This window comes from Rhipicephalus microplus, chromosome 6 (assembly GCF_043290135.1).
Source record: "Rhipicephalus microplus isolate Deutch F79 chromosome 6, USDA_Rmic, whole genome shotgun sequence".
Classification (NCBI taxonomy): domain Eukaryota; kingdom Metazoa; phylum Arthropoda; class Arachnida; order Ixodida; family Ixodidae; genus Rhipicephalus; species Rhipicephalus microplus.
The window spans coordinates 120,629,059-120,646,112 of NC_134705.1; the positions used below are offsets into that span (position 1 = coordinate 120,629,059).

At 42.9% G+C, this 17,054-nt stretch overlaps 1 protein-coding gene and 1 long non-coding RNA gene across 3 annotated transcripts in view; one reads left to right on the forward strand and one right to left on the reverse strand.

Moving 5' to 3' along the window:
• Positions 1-17,054, forward strand: part of LOC142765457 (uncharacterized) — a 143,072-nt gene that overhangs the window by 66,705 nt on the left and 59,313 nt on the right. For both annotated transcript variants that reach the window (XR_012884260.1, XR_012884259.1), the window contains exon 8: positions 130-459. The gene's annotated coding sequence lies outside the window, so the exon portion shown is untranslated. The remainder of the gene's footprint in view (positions 1-129; positions 460-17,054) is intronic.
• LOC142765459 (uncharacterized) lies at positions 4,584-9,084 on the reverse strand. The gene is made up of 2 exons (XR_012884261.1): positions 7,598-9,084; positions 4,584-7,031 (listed from the first exon to the last, which is right to left on the reverse strand). It is a non-coding gene; the product is annotated as an uncharacterized LOC142765459 (long non-coding RNA).

A 17,054-nucleotide genomic window follows, 5' to 3' on the forward strand; every position in this document is an offset into this window, starting at 1 on the left:
GTTAGCTACAATATGTTCTATCATCTTGCAACAACAGCACGTTAAGGAAATTGGTCGATAATTGTCAACATTGGGTCCGGCAGTGGCATGATGTGCAGTCGCTACAGTGTCTTCTGCTTCATTTTGCAGATTGCCGCCAGTCTGGGAAACCACTATCTCCACTTGCATGCCCCTTCCAAAAGCCACCTTTGCAACGCGCCCTTCAAACGGCATGACGAAGCCTTCAATAACAGCACGTGCGCCAAATCATCGACTCTCTAGGACGTGCCCGCTGCCACGTGGTGCTCGCCCGTCGGCTGGTCCATGATCAGCTGGCCAAATTGCACACGGCGTGGGACGGCAGCGACACCTACCTGGAGGCAAACGGACATAAAAGCATCGTCGCCGACGCTCCCCTTCAGTGGGTCCGGCAGCGGCATGATGTGCAGTCGCTACAGTGTCTTCTGCTTCATTTTGCAGGTAGGGAATCCGTACCGGTATAAATGCCATAGAAGTGACAACCGTTTTTTGCTGCTTCTGCCGGACCCTACCTGCGCATGGCTTTTGAGTGTTGTCACTAGTGTAAAAATTGTCTTGAGATTTCTGTTACTTTTGTCTGGTGACGTCGAGACCAATCCCGGCCCCGCATCCAAAACTGAACAAATGTTATTAGAATTGCTAGCTGGGCAAACACGTATTAGTGAAGATATATTAGCACTCACCACAAGGGTTGCAGCGTTCGAAGCCCGTCTAACAAAGTCGGAGTCTAGTGTCACTGATAATAACGGTCTTGTGAAACGTGTGCCGGAAATGGAGATTACAATGAACGATCTAACTAAAGCAGCGCACACACTTGATCGCAAAAACGACGACTTGGAAAATCGATCACGACGAAATAACCTTATAATACATGGATTGCTGGAACCACATGATGAGAAACCCGAGCAGCTACTACCGTCGGTCGTGAACCTTATATCAACGAAGCTTGTTATTGAATGTGACAACATCGAACGCTGTCATCGCCTCGGAACACGCATAAGCGACAGTCCAAGGCCAGTAATTATCAAGCTACTCGATTTTCGAACCAAATCCAAGATCTTAAGCAAGACTAGCAAATTAAAAGGAACGGATATCTTCATCAACGAAGATTTTTCAGTCAGGGTTCGACAAATCCGCAAGGAACTATGGCAACACTCCGCTGACCTAAGAAAAGTAGCCAATAAAGTACGACTACAGTACGATCAGTTAGTAATTGACAGTGTTCGCTACGTCTGGGACAATGTCACAAAGTCAGTTATTGAAGCGTCTAGCAATCGTGTTCCCCGTAGCAATGAATGACTTTCTGGAAGCCAGCGTAAATTAGTGCTGCTGAACGTGAATGCTCGCAGTTTGGTAAATAAGACTGTAGATTTTAATTGGCTCATCCAAACTTACGCCCCATCACTAATTTGTGTTACTGAGACGTGGTTAAATAATACTATTTCTGAGGCTGAATTCCTACCCCCGGGTTTCTCGGTGCTACGTAAAGACAGAGAGGACAGCCGCGGTGGCGGTGTCGCCATCTTCTTAAAGAATAGTTTGAAGTTCTATCCATTACCCGACCTTCCCGAGTCAGAATCTTTATGGTGCAAAATCAGCGTTGGGGGAAAAATAACCGTATTAGGCGTAATATACCGGCCTCCTGGTACCGACCACGTTGTTTTTCCTGCTATTAGTGATTATATATTGAAAAACAGGCTTCACAAATTTAAACTGATTTTATGTGGTGATTTTAATGTACCGCATGTTGACTGGAATTTACTCTTACCCACTGGTCGCGATAGGGCACTCAGTGAAGCTTTAGTTGACCTTGTTGTGTCGTTTGATCTTACCCAAGTAGTCGATGTTCCTACGCGGGAAAATGCAATTTTAGACCTTGTATTCTTGAATGAGACTGTGCAGCAGAATGGATTTGAATGTGAAGCAGTGAATAGGGTATCTGACCACAAGGCAGTCCTTCTTAGCTTGAATATTGCCTGTGAATCCAAACTTCCGACGTACCAAACGGTTCTGGGCCCGAATTCACAAAGCTTTCTCTTTGGCTACGCATTTTCTTAGCCAAAAATTCTCTTATCTGGAGGGATTACAATAGCGCGGGTATGAATTTAACTTATTCGGCACTTAAGAGGGCAAGGAGGACCGACGATAGCCGATGAAACGACAAGGAAAGAAAGAAGTGTGTGCCGATAATATCAAGGTAGCACGCAAAGCATCTAGCATCGAGAGTATACGATGATAGCCAATGATTTGCTGCATCTAAGTTTCAGTTCCGCGAGCGTCTGCTACAGCGCTTACGGGATGCCGCGTACGTTGTAATAGACGTTTTGGTGGGTGATAAATGAAACCACACATAAATCGATGCATGCAATGTTTGAAAATGTGCCTTGAATGTCTTCCCTTATTTAAAGCGACCACTTACCTTACATTTCATTGAAGCTGCGCTGCTACTTAACTAATTCCGTGCAATCTAGCACGGTATAGTGGTGAACGTAAGGTGTTTTGTACCTATAGTCAAAGGTAGCCTTTGTTGCAATATTCTTATTAGAAGACACATGAGCGACTTTGGTGCCTGCAGACTAATTGTGCTAAAATAGATAACAGCAGTAATCAAATCAAATTGTGAGCGGAATTTCGCTGGTTCCATGCACCGTGGCATTTTTATAAAGCCGGAATGCAAGAACGTGCATACGCTTACGCTTAGCTATATGTCTACGTAAAATGAGGGAGACTCGTCGGGAGGTGTCTCAGTGATAATGCTTTTCACAAAACACGGTGCAAATATTTCGTCCAGCGTTGTTTGAGTGCGCAAACAAAGCAAGGGACGTGTATACGAGTCTTGAGGTCGAGAGACGTTATCACACGTGCGAAAAGGATGAAGAGAGAGAGAGAGAGAGAGATTCTCGTTTTGGCTTCGCGAAAGCTTGAAATTGATAGATAATAAAGACAATTTTCTGGCCCAGCAGACGTCAGGGAAAGTCTCCGCAAAGCAGCGTCAGATGCTCGGAGAGCATAAAAGAGAGGAGTACGCGTTATATGGGAGTGACAGCCACTCAGAAAGCGAGATGAAGTGTGACTGTCCTTAGATGTGAGAGTCATTGCTAATTAGGAGAGTTGAGTTAATGAGCCAAAACTTTCCTAAATAACGATAATGAAAGCAAACTGAGCATTCATCTAGTAAAAGTGACACTAGTGACAGTGAACTCATAATAGTTGATTAGCGTTGTCACAGGCTGTTATATATTTTCATTTTCTTATTTATATTTGGCAAACTATGAGAAGGTAGCCTACGTTAGAGCCGGCTATCCCAACGTCATGACAGTAATGTACAAGAATAAATAGCGCACGGTTATACAGTCACACGTGGTGGTTTCTATCTTCTAGTAACCTTGGGCAAACGCATTCTAACAATTTTTTATATTTTCGACAACGTTTCACCGGACGTTTTTGCATTTGACTTCATTCGAAGGAATGACGATATATCAGCAATAGGGCGAATGCAAGCACTGCTGCAGTGGACGAGCGGTTACAGCGCTCAACTACAATCTACGAGGTACTTGGTTCGATTCGCAGAATCACTAAGAACTTCTTTTTTTTTTCAAGAGGTTGCCCAGCCTGACAATATGCGTGGTGGCGGGTACTAATTTTTTGAGAAGTAGGCTTTCGCACTTGCTTCTTTCACTCCCCTTTTGACCCAAAAGCGCTGTATTGTGCTCCTTCAAAAATTAAACAATTCAGGGTTCATAATTTTTTCCTCCATTCTCTTTTATCGCAAAAGTGTCCAGTGCTGAAATACCGTATATATTATATTATAGGTATATTACTTTTCACGTGTTTGGATATTCGACCAGCAATCAGTCTTCACGGTGTTTTGAAGAAATTCTACACATGCAGTGAGCTAACTGCTTGCAGCCAAGTTGACTGCCTTTGTAGGGACACGCTTTCGTGCTAATTTGGTGGGCATAATCACATGCAGCGAGACCAAAGGGCACGGACAGTTAGCGCTGACGCGAACAGAGTGATTAGTTTCTGTCTTCTCTCCCACTATTTCTCATGCTGCACGCTTCAGTGTAATGTCGCTGTCAATGGTTAAAATGAACTATAGCAGTTAATCTAGTTCTGCTGAGAGGGTCCCCTATTGTCCAGAATGGAACAGAACAATAGCAATTTGATTTGTGTGATAAAGAGATACCCTGCTTTTGGGTACTAAAATAAATTTCTAAACTGAAGTTTATTTTTATTAACAACAGTTCCAGTGCAGATGAAAGGTGCATGGACAAAATTCGTGTATTCAGCTTGACTAGGTTTGTGACCTTAATTGCAATTGCGAACCGGTATCACAGTATGCATAAATATCACACACATATACAACGACGGGTGATAGCTTGCTTATTCTGATTAAAATTGAAAGGTTGAAATCGAGATATTCAACCAACGCAATGTGTACGAGATATGCCATGTAGAGTAGCTATGCTGTAAACTAATCTTCGCAGGTCCCTTCCATTTTACCGAATTTCTTGCCCATGACTGTAGGTTGGTAAATATAACAACTTCTTCGAACACACATATTCTGTGTAAGGTTACATTTATTTTTATGCAGTACAAAATAAATTGAAAGATGTAATGGCTCAAAAGAAAAATAACTAGAAACAAATTCAGCCATATCATTACCAAACTTACTCACCAATGATAAACGGATTCTCATTTAAAAGATACATACATACATACATACATACATACATACATACATACATACATACATACATATACGCACACACACATATACATATATACACCCGTACATACATACATACACACACTCAGGTGTAAATATTAAAATGCATGGCTATAAAACAACAATTCTAATAAACTCATTTTGAATATACTGCAGAAAGTAACTTACGAGAGAAATCCACCGGCACTGTTATGTCTGAACACGGTGTTTCTCGAACCATCTCGCAAAAGCTTGATGCATAGTTTTCCGCTGATGCCCAGTGACAAGCACTCTTTATAAAAAACACAAGAATAAAGCCCTTGACAATGTCATGCTAAAGAAAAGGGCTGTGCATCAATATTTTGTACATGTCTGCAATATCACTCTATTTACATAGCTTGGCTCATTCACAAGCCACTAACAAAGCATGTTAGGACACTTGGGCTGAAAGTTGGCACAGCGCGAGTAAATTCTAGACAATACATGAATAATACAAATATAAGCTACTAAGCTCCTTGGTGCAAACAGTGTTTATATTGACAGCTATAGGTGCCATTTCGTTTCCCCAAAACACTTCTCAAAAGTAGAATCAACTTTATTTAGCTAAAAGTTTCTATTCTGGCGCGTCGTGGTGGCTCAACGGTGGAAGTGACTCTTTCGGCCAAGAAAACAAAGACCAAATATTTTTCCAGTTTGTGAATTCACCCCATGCTAACATTGAGGCAGCTGGTAGGAGTGCTTTTGGAAAGAGGAAACCACCACATTCCCACCAGTTGTGGCCTTGGGTAGCTACTTCACTTGGACAAAAATGATGAAAAACACTCCTCAAGAAGACTTCAAAGTTTGCACACCAACACAGTTCCCATACAGCTGTCTATTAGTCTGCTTGAAAAATATTGAGTTTACTGGTGGGCAAAGACTATACACTATGTGAGGTGATGCTCCAGTGAACTGCATGTATGACTTGCTGCTGGCCTCAACTGCGATGTTGCTCAGTACATATGTGTAAAATAACAACTAATACTGTGCCACTGCCAAGTAATTATGGGTCATTTGCATGAAACAGGGACCACAATAAAAGAACATAACATTTGCCTTCACAATGTTCAAAAACTGTAAATAAATTTCCAACGAGTTTTCACAGTTCATCTGAGGATAGTAATATTGGTTATAAACACATTCTTACTTCCACTAACAAACTATTTTAAGATGCCAGATTCAATATTAGAGTATACCAGCACTTTTGTAGGGCTTAACAATTGATATGTGGGGTTTTAACGTCCCAAAACCACCATATGATTATGAGAGACGCCGTAGTGGAGGGCTCCGGAAATTTCGACCACCTGGGGTTCTTTAACGTGCACCCAAATCTGAGTACACGGGCCTACAACATTTCCGCCTCCATCGGAAATGCAGCCGCCGCAGCCGGGATTTGAACCCGCGACCTGCGGGTCAGCAACCGAGTAGGGCTAAACAATTGTACAGGCACCTAGAAAAAAAAACACAAGTGAATGCATGCTACAGCTACGTATAAAAAAAATAAATACTTTTATTTCTAGTCTGAGTAGAGCTGCATAGATGATAAGTCACTTGCATTACATTATGAACAAACCTATCCGAGCAAAGTATACATTTAAAAAGTTACACTTACACAGTAGATAAGTAGACTGTTGAAGGACGGACAGGCAGTGTGATAATACCCAAGCACTAAAATCTACTGTTAAGATATACTAGAAGTAGTGATGATCCTCTTCCTTCCAAATAAAATAATCCACATAGATTCACTTCCCAGAGCTTATACACTCATGGCATCATTGGTGCTATACAAATGAGTGTACACTGAAGGATTACATCGACTAAGTACATGATTACTGCATCCATGGCTTTACTTCTTGTACTACAAAGAATGCAAACACATTTACCATTGGCGACCATGGATGCTGTGATTTCTGGCATGCAAATGTAGAGGCACGAAGGCACTTAACACACCTGTTAAAAACTTCAGCTCAAAAATATTTGCCCACTAACACTACAGCAGCCTTTACATTAGTGTCATACTTTGGTATCTTCCATGCAAAATTTAAATAATTTCGAATGCAAGCAAAGGAACTGCTGAATAATGCACTGCTAAGAAGTTAAGCAGCAGCCTCTCCTGACATCACAATGTGCTCTTTCTGCTGTTGTAAACTTTGAGCAGGAGAACAGTCACTGGCAGTCCCTTTATACTTGTTGGTCTTCTGTGCTCTGTTCTTGATACACTGTAAATGACCGTGGAGCACCGAACCCCTTGTTACTGCTGGAACTTAGAAAAATACAGATCATTGTTACAACCATGCTACATGCAAGAGTGTATAGTTGTCAATTATGTGCTCATATTTACAGACATTGTATTTTCAGAAGCCAATTACAAGCCTCAACACACACACACACACACACACACACACACAAACAGTGAAGGCTGAAAATATATCTAATATGATACAAGAGCAAAACCACAATGGTATAGATGAAGGCATGAAACTTCTGACAGGCATAAAAAGCCAATAGAGTTTCTTTTATTTCGACTTTACACTAGGTGCGAGAAGTAGACCACAAATAAGTTCACTAAGAAACACAAGTTAGACTGCATAACAACACAACAGCCAATGTTGATAACTTTAAGGCTATCTAACATAGCCAGCTCACCATACCGCATATAGGAGCAAATGGGCAGTCTAGAAGACACAAAGAACTTGTGGATTATGAGTGTGCTTGTTTCTGACATCTATTATTCTAAATGAAGAAAACCTTTCAAAAATGCACTTTATCAGGGAAAATAATCATACACAACAAACACAACGGGCTCCAACAGGTGCCAACAACACTCACCATTATTGTTCATACCAGTGTCTTGCCGGATGGATATGCTGTGTCCTGCACAGAACACCAAAGGAGCGCTCCATGACTTGGATTGCATGTGTGCTAGCTGCATCGCTCTGCTGCTGAAATAGGCTAGCCACAGTCAGAGAAATGAGAAGCCATGGCTTTGAAACACACTGAACATCACCTTTAGAGATCAACAATGCATGCTTAGGTCAGGTACAATTTGTAGAAAAATATATATCACTATGCAGTCGTGGTGAACATGTTCGGCTGAAACACAAGCAACAGCACTGAGAGAGAAAAAGCTACATTAGGTAAAAGATGCAGTTACTGGCCTTATGTCATCTGAGGCTTCTTCAATAGGTCTTTCTCCTTGCAAGTTGTGAACAGCAAGGCAATTTTCACCCACTTGCTATTTCCTTCCAGAGCATTTGATCCACAGAGGGAGTCACAAGCTGGAGAGCTCAATAAGGAATCAAAGTATTTGTGCTCGTTGCAAAGCACACGCTTTTGAGTCTCAGATTATTGGAGTTTCATTCATAAGCTGCAGGCTTTCAGCTTTCAACATTCTCAATTATCTTGCATTTTAGTTCTATAAATGTTGAATAAGAATTATGTGTAAGAATATTACAGGTATCCACTGAAAGCAACCATGCTTGGGTTTTCAATTTGTGCACAGTAAGTGGTGTTCACGTAATCGTTTATTAAAAAAAACTATCCTTGCAGCCAGCCGTAGGCAGTTTTGTGCCCTCGAAGCTCCCAAGCAGATTGCAGTCTTTCAAGATGAGGCTGCCATGCATGCTTCCACGTCACATCCGCTGAATGATAACAGTCCGAGCAGTGACATAGGCTTGCACAGTTAGGGAGAACGTGTCCTTCCTATTTTTGTACAGGTGCTCCAAGTAATGATGAGGATTGATGTGCCAGAATGTGCAACCGATGCATCACAGGACCTTAACAAACCAATCTCTGCGATCTGTGAAGAGCCAAAAACGAGATATTTAAAAACAATCATTAAAAGCACTCACTTCTAATACTTATTTGAGGAAGCTATCACTTCGTTAAAGTGACCAAAGTCTGCTATAATCACTTTGAAATAAACTGAAGCCTCATGTAAAATTTACGTACCGCAATATATATGTCCTACTGAAGTATAGTACTACCGCAGTGGTAATCGTCTATAGAACTAATTTTCCAAAATAACATAAATTTTTAAGTGCAACCTGGCTCCTGAAAAATAAATTCACATTAACTTTCTAACTATCAAACGTGGTCAATCGACAGGCCCAACCTCATGATCAAACAAGAGCTCACTTGTATCAAATCACAAAAAACTTTTTATGTATTTGCTCCATAATATATGTATGTATATAACAGTAGTAGTAAATTTTTCATGCTTCAACTTACCATAGAGAAACATTACATCTGATGGGCTTAAAAACTTGCACACGTTATAGAACTGCGTGAATTATAGTACCGGTGAAATTTAGTTCAGCAAGCTCAACTCACCGATGGCAGCATTTAGTAGCCGTCGGTGTCCTGACGAACCAAGTGTGCACTACGGCCAAGAGGCAAAGGACATCTGCAGACTGGAAGCGGCCGATGACAGCAATTAAGGGCTGGCCAGGCATGCACGTCCACTGATATAGTGTAAGAACTGGCCATGACCGGCTGTTGTCAAGGCTCTAGTGCCGTGCAAAACGATGGCCAGACGAACTCGGAAACCTGTAGTTAGGCGATATTGGCCTACAACTTCATCCAAAGCAAGGCACCGGTGAAATCTTTGCTTTTTTGGGGGGCTGGAGGGAAGATTGACGTTCACGGGCTCTCGCTGCCACATAGAACTCTCAATTTGTTACCGAAGAACAGTCTAGGCGCGCTTCCAAAGTAACACGATCCACAACAGAATGTAGCATCTCGCAGTTTTGGTTGATCACATCACAGCGCTAGGACTATGGTTATCACAAAAAGGGGAAGTGACGACTTAACAAACAAAAGCGCCAAGCTGCCCACCACGACTTCGCAGGGCAAAACAGTTATCAACGCTGTCTTTCAAGTTTCGGTCACACGAGCACAGCGTGTTCACAAGTCTTGGAACGTCAACACAGCACCACTGTTCACAACTAACATCGTTTCACTCCCGAACAGTACATTGCTCTCCAGTGAATAGAAGCGTACGGGCTTACTAGTGGCGAAGCAAGAACCGAGCGCGTAGTCCATACGTTTCCGTACGTACTTGGGGTCACTCAAATAACGTGTCAAAACGATGTCAATCCGAAATATCGCACAGCACCCAACTGAGAGACTGGAAAGTCAAGCGAACGAACTGTTACCGGCACACAAACACACATTGCAGGCTTCTCGAGTGCCAGTTGTGGTCGATACATCGACGCCGATCCCCGCTTGATAACCACACTAACGCACAGGCTTCGCTGCGCTTCACCGTACACCATTGCACTGCCACAGCTTTCCGCACTGCTTACACGCACCGAAAAAGCTGCTGTAATCACAACACATCCGGTCAAACGCTGAAGTAACTCGTGCGAGAAGCATTTGCTGAAAGTCGCACCGACCGATATGCTGTTTACGACGCCATGTTGTTTTCGACAACTGCGCAGCACATAAGACGATAAGAGAGCTCTTAGAAAGTACTTGCACTATTTTCACGGCGTGAAAAAAATTTCTCTTATGTGCGAGGGGGGTGATACGACGAACAGGACAGGCGTGCCAGATGAAAGAAGTGTTTTGGCAACGTCACGGAGTGAGCTGATGTGGAGGGTATTGCTTCACAACCAATCACAAGCTGTGCCGGTCGGCCAAGCCGTCGTCTGCTCGCGTTTATCGTCTGCTTCGATCAGAGCATGCGACAGGGGATTCGCCTTCGCAACGCTATTATTCTCAGCTCAAGTGGTCGCTACGTCGCACAAAATACTTGTCAGTGGCTCGCTCTACCTTTGAATGATGTTCGTGCGCCAAGTTAAATGGCTGGTAATTGACGCAGGGATGAATTCAGCCAAGGTTTGCTCTAGAATCGTGAGGGTTTGCATATTTTTGGTGTCATACAAAGTTACTAGGGTCATTTCATTCCGATTGCTTGCCATAGTATCACGGTCCATATCGGTGTCTGAACAGTGAAGGTGAAGATGCATGATTTGTTTGTGGAGTTGCATGCGTAATCATGCGCACCCCTAATACGCTTTGGTTTACAAAGTACGCTTTGTTCCAGATCGTCCCAAAGTGTATCGACAGCTGTATTTCAGAGATCGCAACCATTGGACTGTTAGAGCCAATGAAAGTACACTAGAGCACAAACTTTAGGAACCACTCACTGAAAACTTTCTCTCATTTTTATTTCCAATAGCGTGCAAAGAGTGTGCTCCCATTAACCTCTTTGGTGGTAATTTCCACCAATGAGGCAAGGATCTCGAGTCGCACTTTTAATTGGATGAGATGGGGCGCAACACAACAACATAACAAATAAGGTTGATTATATGCCATGTCGCGTTCGAATGCACCGACCATTCACGTATCACATTGGTTTTCATCCAACCACAAATCTTTACATGCGTAGTTTTATGCCATTGACGCCCAATAGAATTCTTCAATTACTGCGACTTTGAACCTATTGGACGATGGTGGTTGTCAACACCATCCACTGCATACAAGGGAAACAACACGCAAAGCTCAAAGCACCGAAAGAAATAAAAACGCACCAGCTGTCATCAGGCAGCCCTTGATGGGCGTGAATTAACTCAAAACCAGCCAGGGCACCAAAGTATACCGCTGCGGCAGCAGGTTCTAAGTAGCCACATTGTTCCTAAGAGTGGTCCGGACCACTCTTGGGATTTTCTCTCAGCCATGCTGTTTTTACGCACAATTTCGCTTCGTGAATCCACTTACGAGCACTTTTCGGTGACGTAAGCAAATATAGCAACTGCATCACCATCGCTGACATGTTCCCGGGCAGTTACAGCGCGCTTTATTTGCAGCGGCCGATGTGACAACTATGGCCTCTTACGACGTTTTTTCGTTTCGTGAATCGACTTACGCAAGAAAATTTCTCTTGCGCAAAAATGTTTTCGTAAGTTAGTTTTGTGAATCCGGGCCCTGGATTTTACCCACGCGGACGACAATTCAATTCTTGCAGTTCTAGCAGCGTCTTTTGATGATTTCTTGTTCAATAGCAACCAATGTCATGTGGACTTGTTAGTTGATCAGTTTTTTAAGATTGTTGAACACTGCATACACACATATGTCCCACAGAAGTGCCTAAAACGAAACCCTCGGCATCCTTTGCTAAACAGAGAAATTATTCAGCTTACTCGGCGAATAAAGCGACTTCGAAGGCATCGTAACACTCTCCTAAATAACTAGCACTTATTGAACTCTCTGAAAACAGAGCTAAGAGAAAAAATGCATGCTGCCCGCAAATTCTACTATGAAAGTTCGTTAACAACCTTTATGAAAAACGACCCATCTAAATTCTGGAAAACTCTTAATCCTGCAGGCCCGACATCTTCCTTACTTATTGTGAACGAGCAGCCCTCTTCGGATTCTTTAACTATCTCGGAAGCGTTCAATGGTTATTTCAAATCAGTGTTTAGTACAGATGATGGCACCAGTCCCGCTTTCGGTCTTGACAGTACATTGCCTGCCTTCACAGAACTACAAATTAGTTACGCTGGAGTTGTCAATCTCCTACTGAACATCGACACAAATAAGAGTGCCGGCGCTGATAACATCCCTAACACATTTTTAAAACGTTACGCTGAATGGAATGCGAGGTATTTAACAGTCATTTTTCAGAGATCCCTTGAAACAGGAATTGTACCGCAGATTTGGATAAATGCAAAAGTTGTTCCGGTGTTCAAATCTGGCGACAAACAAGTAATTCCAAACTATCGACCTATTTCATTATTCTGCACCTGCTGTAAAATTCTTGAACACATTATTCACAAACATGTAGTCACATATTTAACTGAAAACAACCTCCTCTCCCAAAATCAACATGGCTTTCGTGCAGGATTTTCAACAGTCACGCAGTTGCTGGGGTTTACGCATGACATCGCTTCGACTTTAAGCGGTCGCGGTCAAGTGGACGCCATTTTTATTGACTTCTCGAAAGCGTTTGACACTGTTTGCCACAATAAACTCCTCCTCAACTTAAAAGCCTTTCTGCGCGGCACTCACGGCATTCGCTTGTTATCTTGGCTTTCAGATTACCTAAATTTAAGGCAGCAGTTTGTCGCGTTTACCAATTCGCATTCGTCATCCCTCCCTGTCACATCAGGTGTGCCGCAGGGCTCGGTCCTTGGGCCTCTTCTTTTCCTAATTTATCTCAACGATGTTGTCGAAATAACAAAAAATACAAAGGTCAAACTCCGTCTATACGCCGACGACTGTGTCCTCTATTCTTGTATTAGTACCTCCCGTGACCAAATACAGTTAAATAATGTTTTTTCTTCTTTCCGTACCTGGAGCTCAACGTGGCAAATGGCACTAAACCTTAACAAAACGGTAAGTATGACATTCACAAACAAGAAGGAACCCCTACGTTTTTCCTATGGCCAGAACATGAAGCATGTCAACGAATACAAGTATCTTGGCGTAACATTCTCACCGAACTTAAAATGGCATAAACATATAAACCTAATCTGCTCGAAAGCGCTCCGAAAATTGGGCTTCTTGAAGCGAACGTTAAAAGATGCAACTCACGAATGCAAACTAACAGCATACAAATCCCTGATACGGCCTGTTCTTGAATACGCCTCCGTTGTCTGGTCACCTCACTGCGCATGCGACATAGCACACTTAGAAGGTGTTAAAAAAAAAGCAATAAGATTCATATATCGCCGTTATGATCACAATTTTTCGCCTTCGTCACACGCTGTACGTCTATCACTCAAATCACTTGAACAAAGACGTACTTGCGAGCGTATCGGCACTTTACATAAAATCGTGAACAAGATAATCACCATTGACATGCCCTTTTCCTTTGCCAACTCCGTTGCAAACACTCGCAGGTCAAACCCCATTAACATCGCACCCTTCATGCCATTTCTAGATTGTTTTGAGTTTTCATTTTTTCCTTTCACAGTGGAATTGTGGAATAATCTGGATGTTTCTCTCCGAAAGTTGCCTACCAATAGTTTTTTGAATGAACTACCAAACCATGTGTTTTGTTAGTTTAGTGTGTATTCACTGTTATGGACCCACTCCTGCAATGTTTCGAACTGTGAGACAGCAGTATTTGTAAATAAAAAAATAAATAAACAAGGAAACGGTCTCTATTTTTAAAAACTGGAATTACCCTAGCCATAAGCCAATATATGGGCAGCACGGACGTCCGAAAAGATTCACGAAAAATGACTGTCAAAAACCGAGCTAAAGATTCTGCATAGCGACGCAGAAAGGCGTTCGGGATTTCATCCGGGCCAGTAGTGCACTTAGGATCTAATCGCAGAAGCATTTCAAAAACTCCTTCAAAAGAAACAAGCTCGATCTGTTCCGAATGAGCCTCCATATAAAATTCATCACCTTGATCGTTTGAAAACACAGAATGAAAAAAAAGGAATCGAAAGCATTAGCAATGGAGAGACGAGATGTTTCCATCTTGCCATCAACCAATAATTGATCGACCGATTTACGTGCACTACGGATGTGATTCCAGAACTTTCCTGGATCGTTTAAAATGAACTGGGGCAAACTTTCGCAAAAATACCGTTTCCTTGCGGATTTTACGCTGCTCGAAAGTTTAGAGACTAACCTATTTAAGACATCACAATCGGGACAGCGAGTCATCTTGATACGTTTAATTCGCCGCTTTAGGTGAATAATATCTCGGTTAATCCATGGATTGACCCTTTTGATTCGTTTTTTCTTATCAGGTGTAAAAGACTTTAAACAAAATTTGCAATGCTCTTTAAACATTTCCCACAAATGCCGCACATCATTACCTTGAAAGCTTTCGTAAGCTATGTCAAGGTAATCCAAAACAGACTCGTCCCTCGCCCTGGAGTAGTCTTTGACATATGTATGCTTAACTCCCGCCAAACGTTTTTTAGGTTCCAGAAATACATTGGTAACTACAACCTTGTGATCAGAAATCCCGTCACTTACATGAAATGAATAATCAGAAAAACTGCGATCTAAGAACACAAGATCGAGTACGGACCTAGCTGTACCGCAAATTCTGGTGGGCTCAACCTGGTTTAAATTATGAGTTAGCATAATGTCGGATAGAATATCAGAGTGCTCTGCGGCTCCGACACATCCAGTAGGCCAATCAGTACCTGGTAGATTGATATCGCCAACAAGCATAAGCCTGGTTTTGCGGAAACTAAACAAATGATCTTGGAGCTTTCGCAAATAAGAAGAATCAGAACTGGGAGGTCTGTACAGCGCACATAGGACGAAAGTGAAACTAGAAAATGTTATCTTGAGAAGCAGGCTTTCGTGGTCTTCTATATGATTTAAAATCACAGCTTTTACATTTTTCTTTAACAGAACAGCCACACCCCCCCCCCCCCCTCGTGACCCACGGTCACGTCTGAAGACCGAAAACGATAAAGGAAAGACGCAGTCGTCAGTGATATCGCTAATTAACCAAGTCTCAGTTATTACTGCTACGTCGGGGTTGTGCGCAAGTAATGCAATTTCCAGGGATTGGGATTCATTGACAACACTTTGGGCATTCATATTCAATACAATGAGCCTGTTGCGATAAAAATCGCTGCCGGGATCATGTCACTTCGACTGCGACTGCGCGGGGGACAAAATGAGCTTCATTCGTCTACCTGTTAAATCATCCCAAAGATATGTTTCGTCATTAATTTTAAGTTTATCGTCATAAAGTTTTGGATCCACCCCTTCATCCTTATCCTTGCGTGCCGATTCCCAGAGAAGTTTTCGCTTGCGGAGAGTTTCTTTGGAATAAGCATTCTGAATGTAAATTTTCGAGCCTTTCAGCTTCTTAATGTTACTGAAAACAGCCATCTTCTCATTGAAGTCTTGGAAGTACAAGATTACTAGTCAGGTTTTTTGCTCGCCTCTACCGCTATCATTTTCACTGTTACCGGTCTCCTTGATGCGTTTTCCCAGTCTGTGGATACGCCCAACGGATGCAACTTTCACACCAAGCCGTTTATCGAAGATGTTGCCGATAACCTTCTCCTTCAGTTCATTTTCAGATTCTGATTTAGCCTCGGGTACACCAAAAACAAGCAAATTTGACCGCCGAGTGTAATCTTCGAGATTCACTACCTTTTGCTTTTGCGAAATAACCGACTTATGGAGCGACTGCAGATGTTGTTAGATTGGTGCTATAGGCTGCAGGGAAGTTTGAAAACCTGTCACATGTTTTTCGATCGGTTCAAGTCTAGCCATTACACTGCAAAGCGAAGCATCAAGCTTGCATTGCAAGGCTTTCATTTCGGATATATCGTTCTGCATTGACTCCTTCGATTTTATAATCTTATCTAAAGATTTCTGGATATCTGGACCAGGGTTACTCTCAACATCGCCACACAACAATATTTTGAATACAGAAAAACACTCGTACGCAATGCAAAGACAGCGCCGAGGGCACGGCAGAAGCACTAGTAGCATGTCATCACTTCGACAAGAAGAATCATGACCAACCTGGATAATCAAAACGGGTGGCATGCTTAGAGCCAAGTTCGACAGCGGTTCGCCGTGCCCAGTGAAGACGAAGCGATGCAGCTCTTCTTCTATACCCGGTGGCCCTGGTGACGTCACACCTCCAGCGAAGTGGCCGATAGGCGGACAGTCAGGCGCCGGTGCGTCATGCCAAGATGTCACGTTCGTAGTTGATACCGGTGGATTGCCGAAGTTGCAGAGCACGTTGTTGAAACCAGCGAAACCAAGAAGAACCTGGATAAGCAAAACGGGTGGCATGCTTAGAGCCAAGTTCGACAGCGGTTCGCCGTGCCCAGTCAATATTGCTGGTCCTCACATCAATATTGCTCGCCCTCGCCTTTTATGTGCAACAAGTACCCTTGTTACACGGCAGCCTAAACTGTAGTTAGCGTCCGTGGTTATGTGTAACCGTGGCTCGCGTACGTTAACCACCAAACCTGGGTTGCCAAGCTCGGTCCCGTACAACCGTGTATAGAGGTATAACCGCTGTTTTGCGTGCCGTGTAACAGAAATGGAACTGTGGTTAAACACAGCCACAGTTACGTTAACTGTGGTTTAGGCTGCCTGTGTAACGAGGGTTTCACATAATCAAACCGCGGTTACACACATAACCGTGATTTAGGCTACACATCTGAGAAAGGTATTAGACATGTGGGGGAGGTGGTGGAGGGTAGTCGGAAAACGACTAATACAGCACACGATGGGCGGGTGTTTATCTCTTCCTGTGGTCCCATGAAGGACTGTTCTCGGATTGAGTAACGCAAGTTCCGAGCTCAGCCTGCAGCTAACAAGACACTAGGCTGAG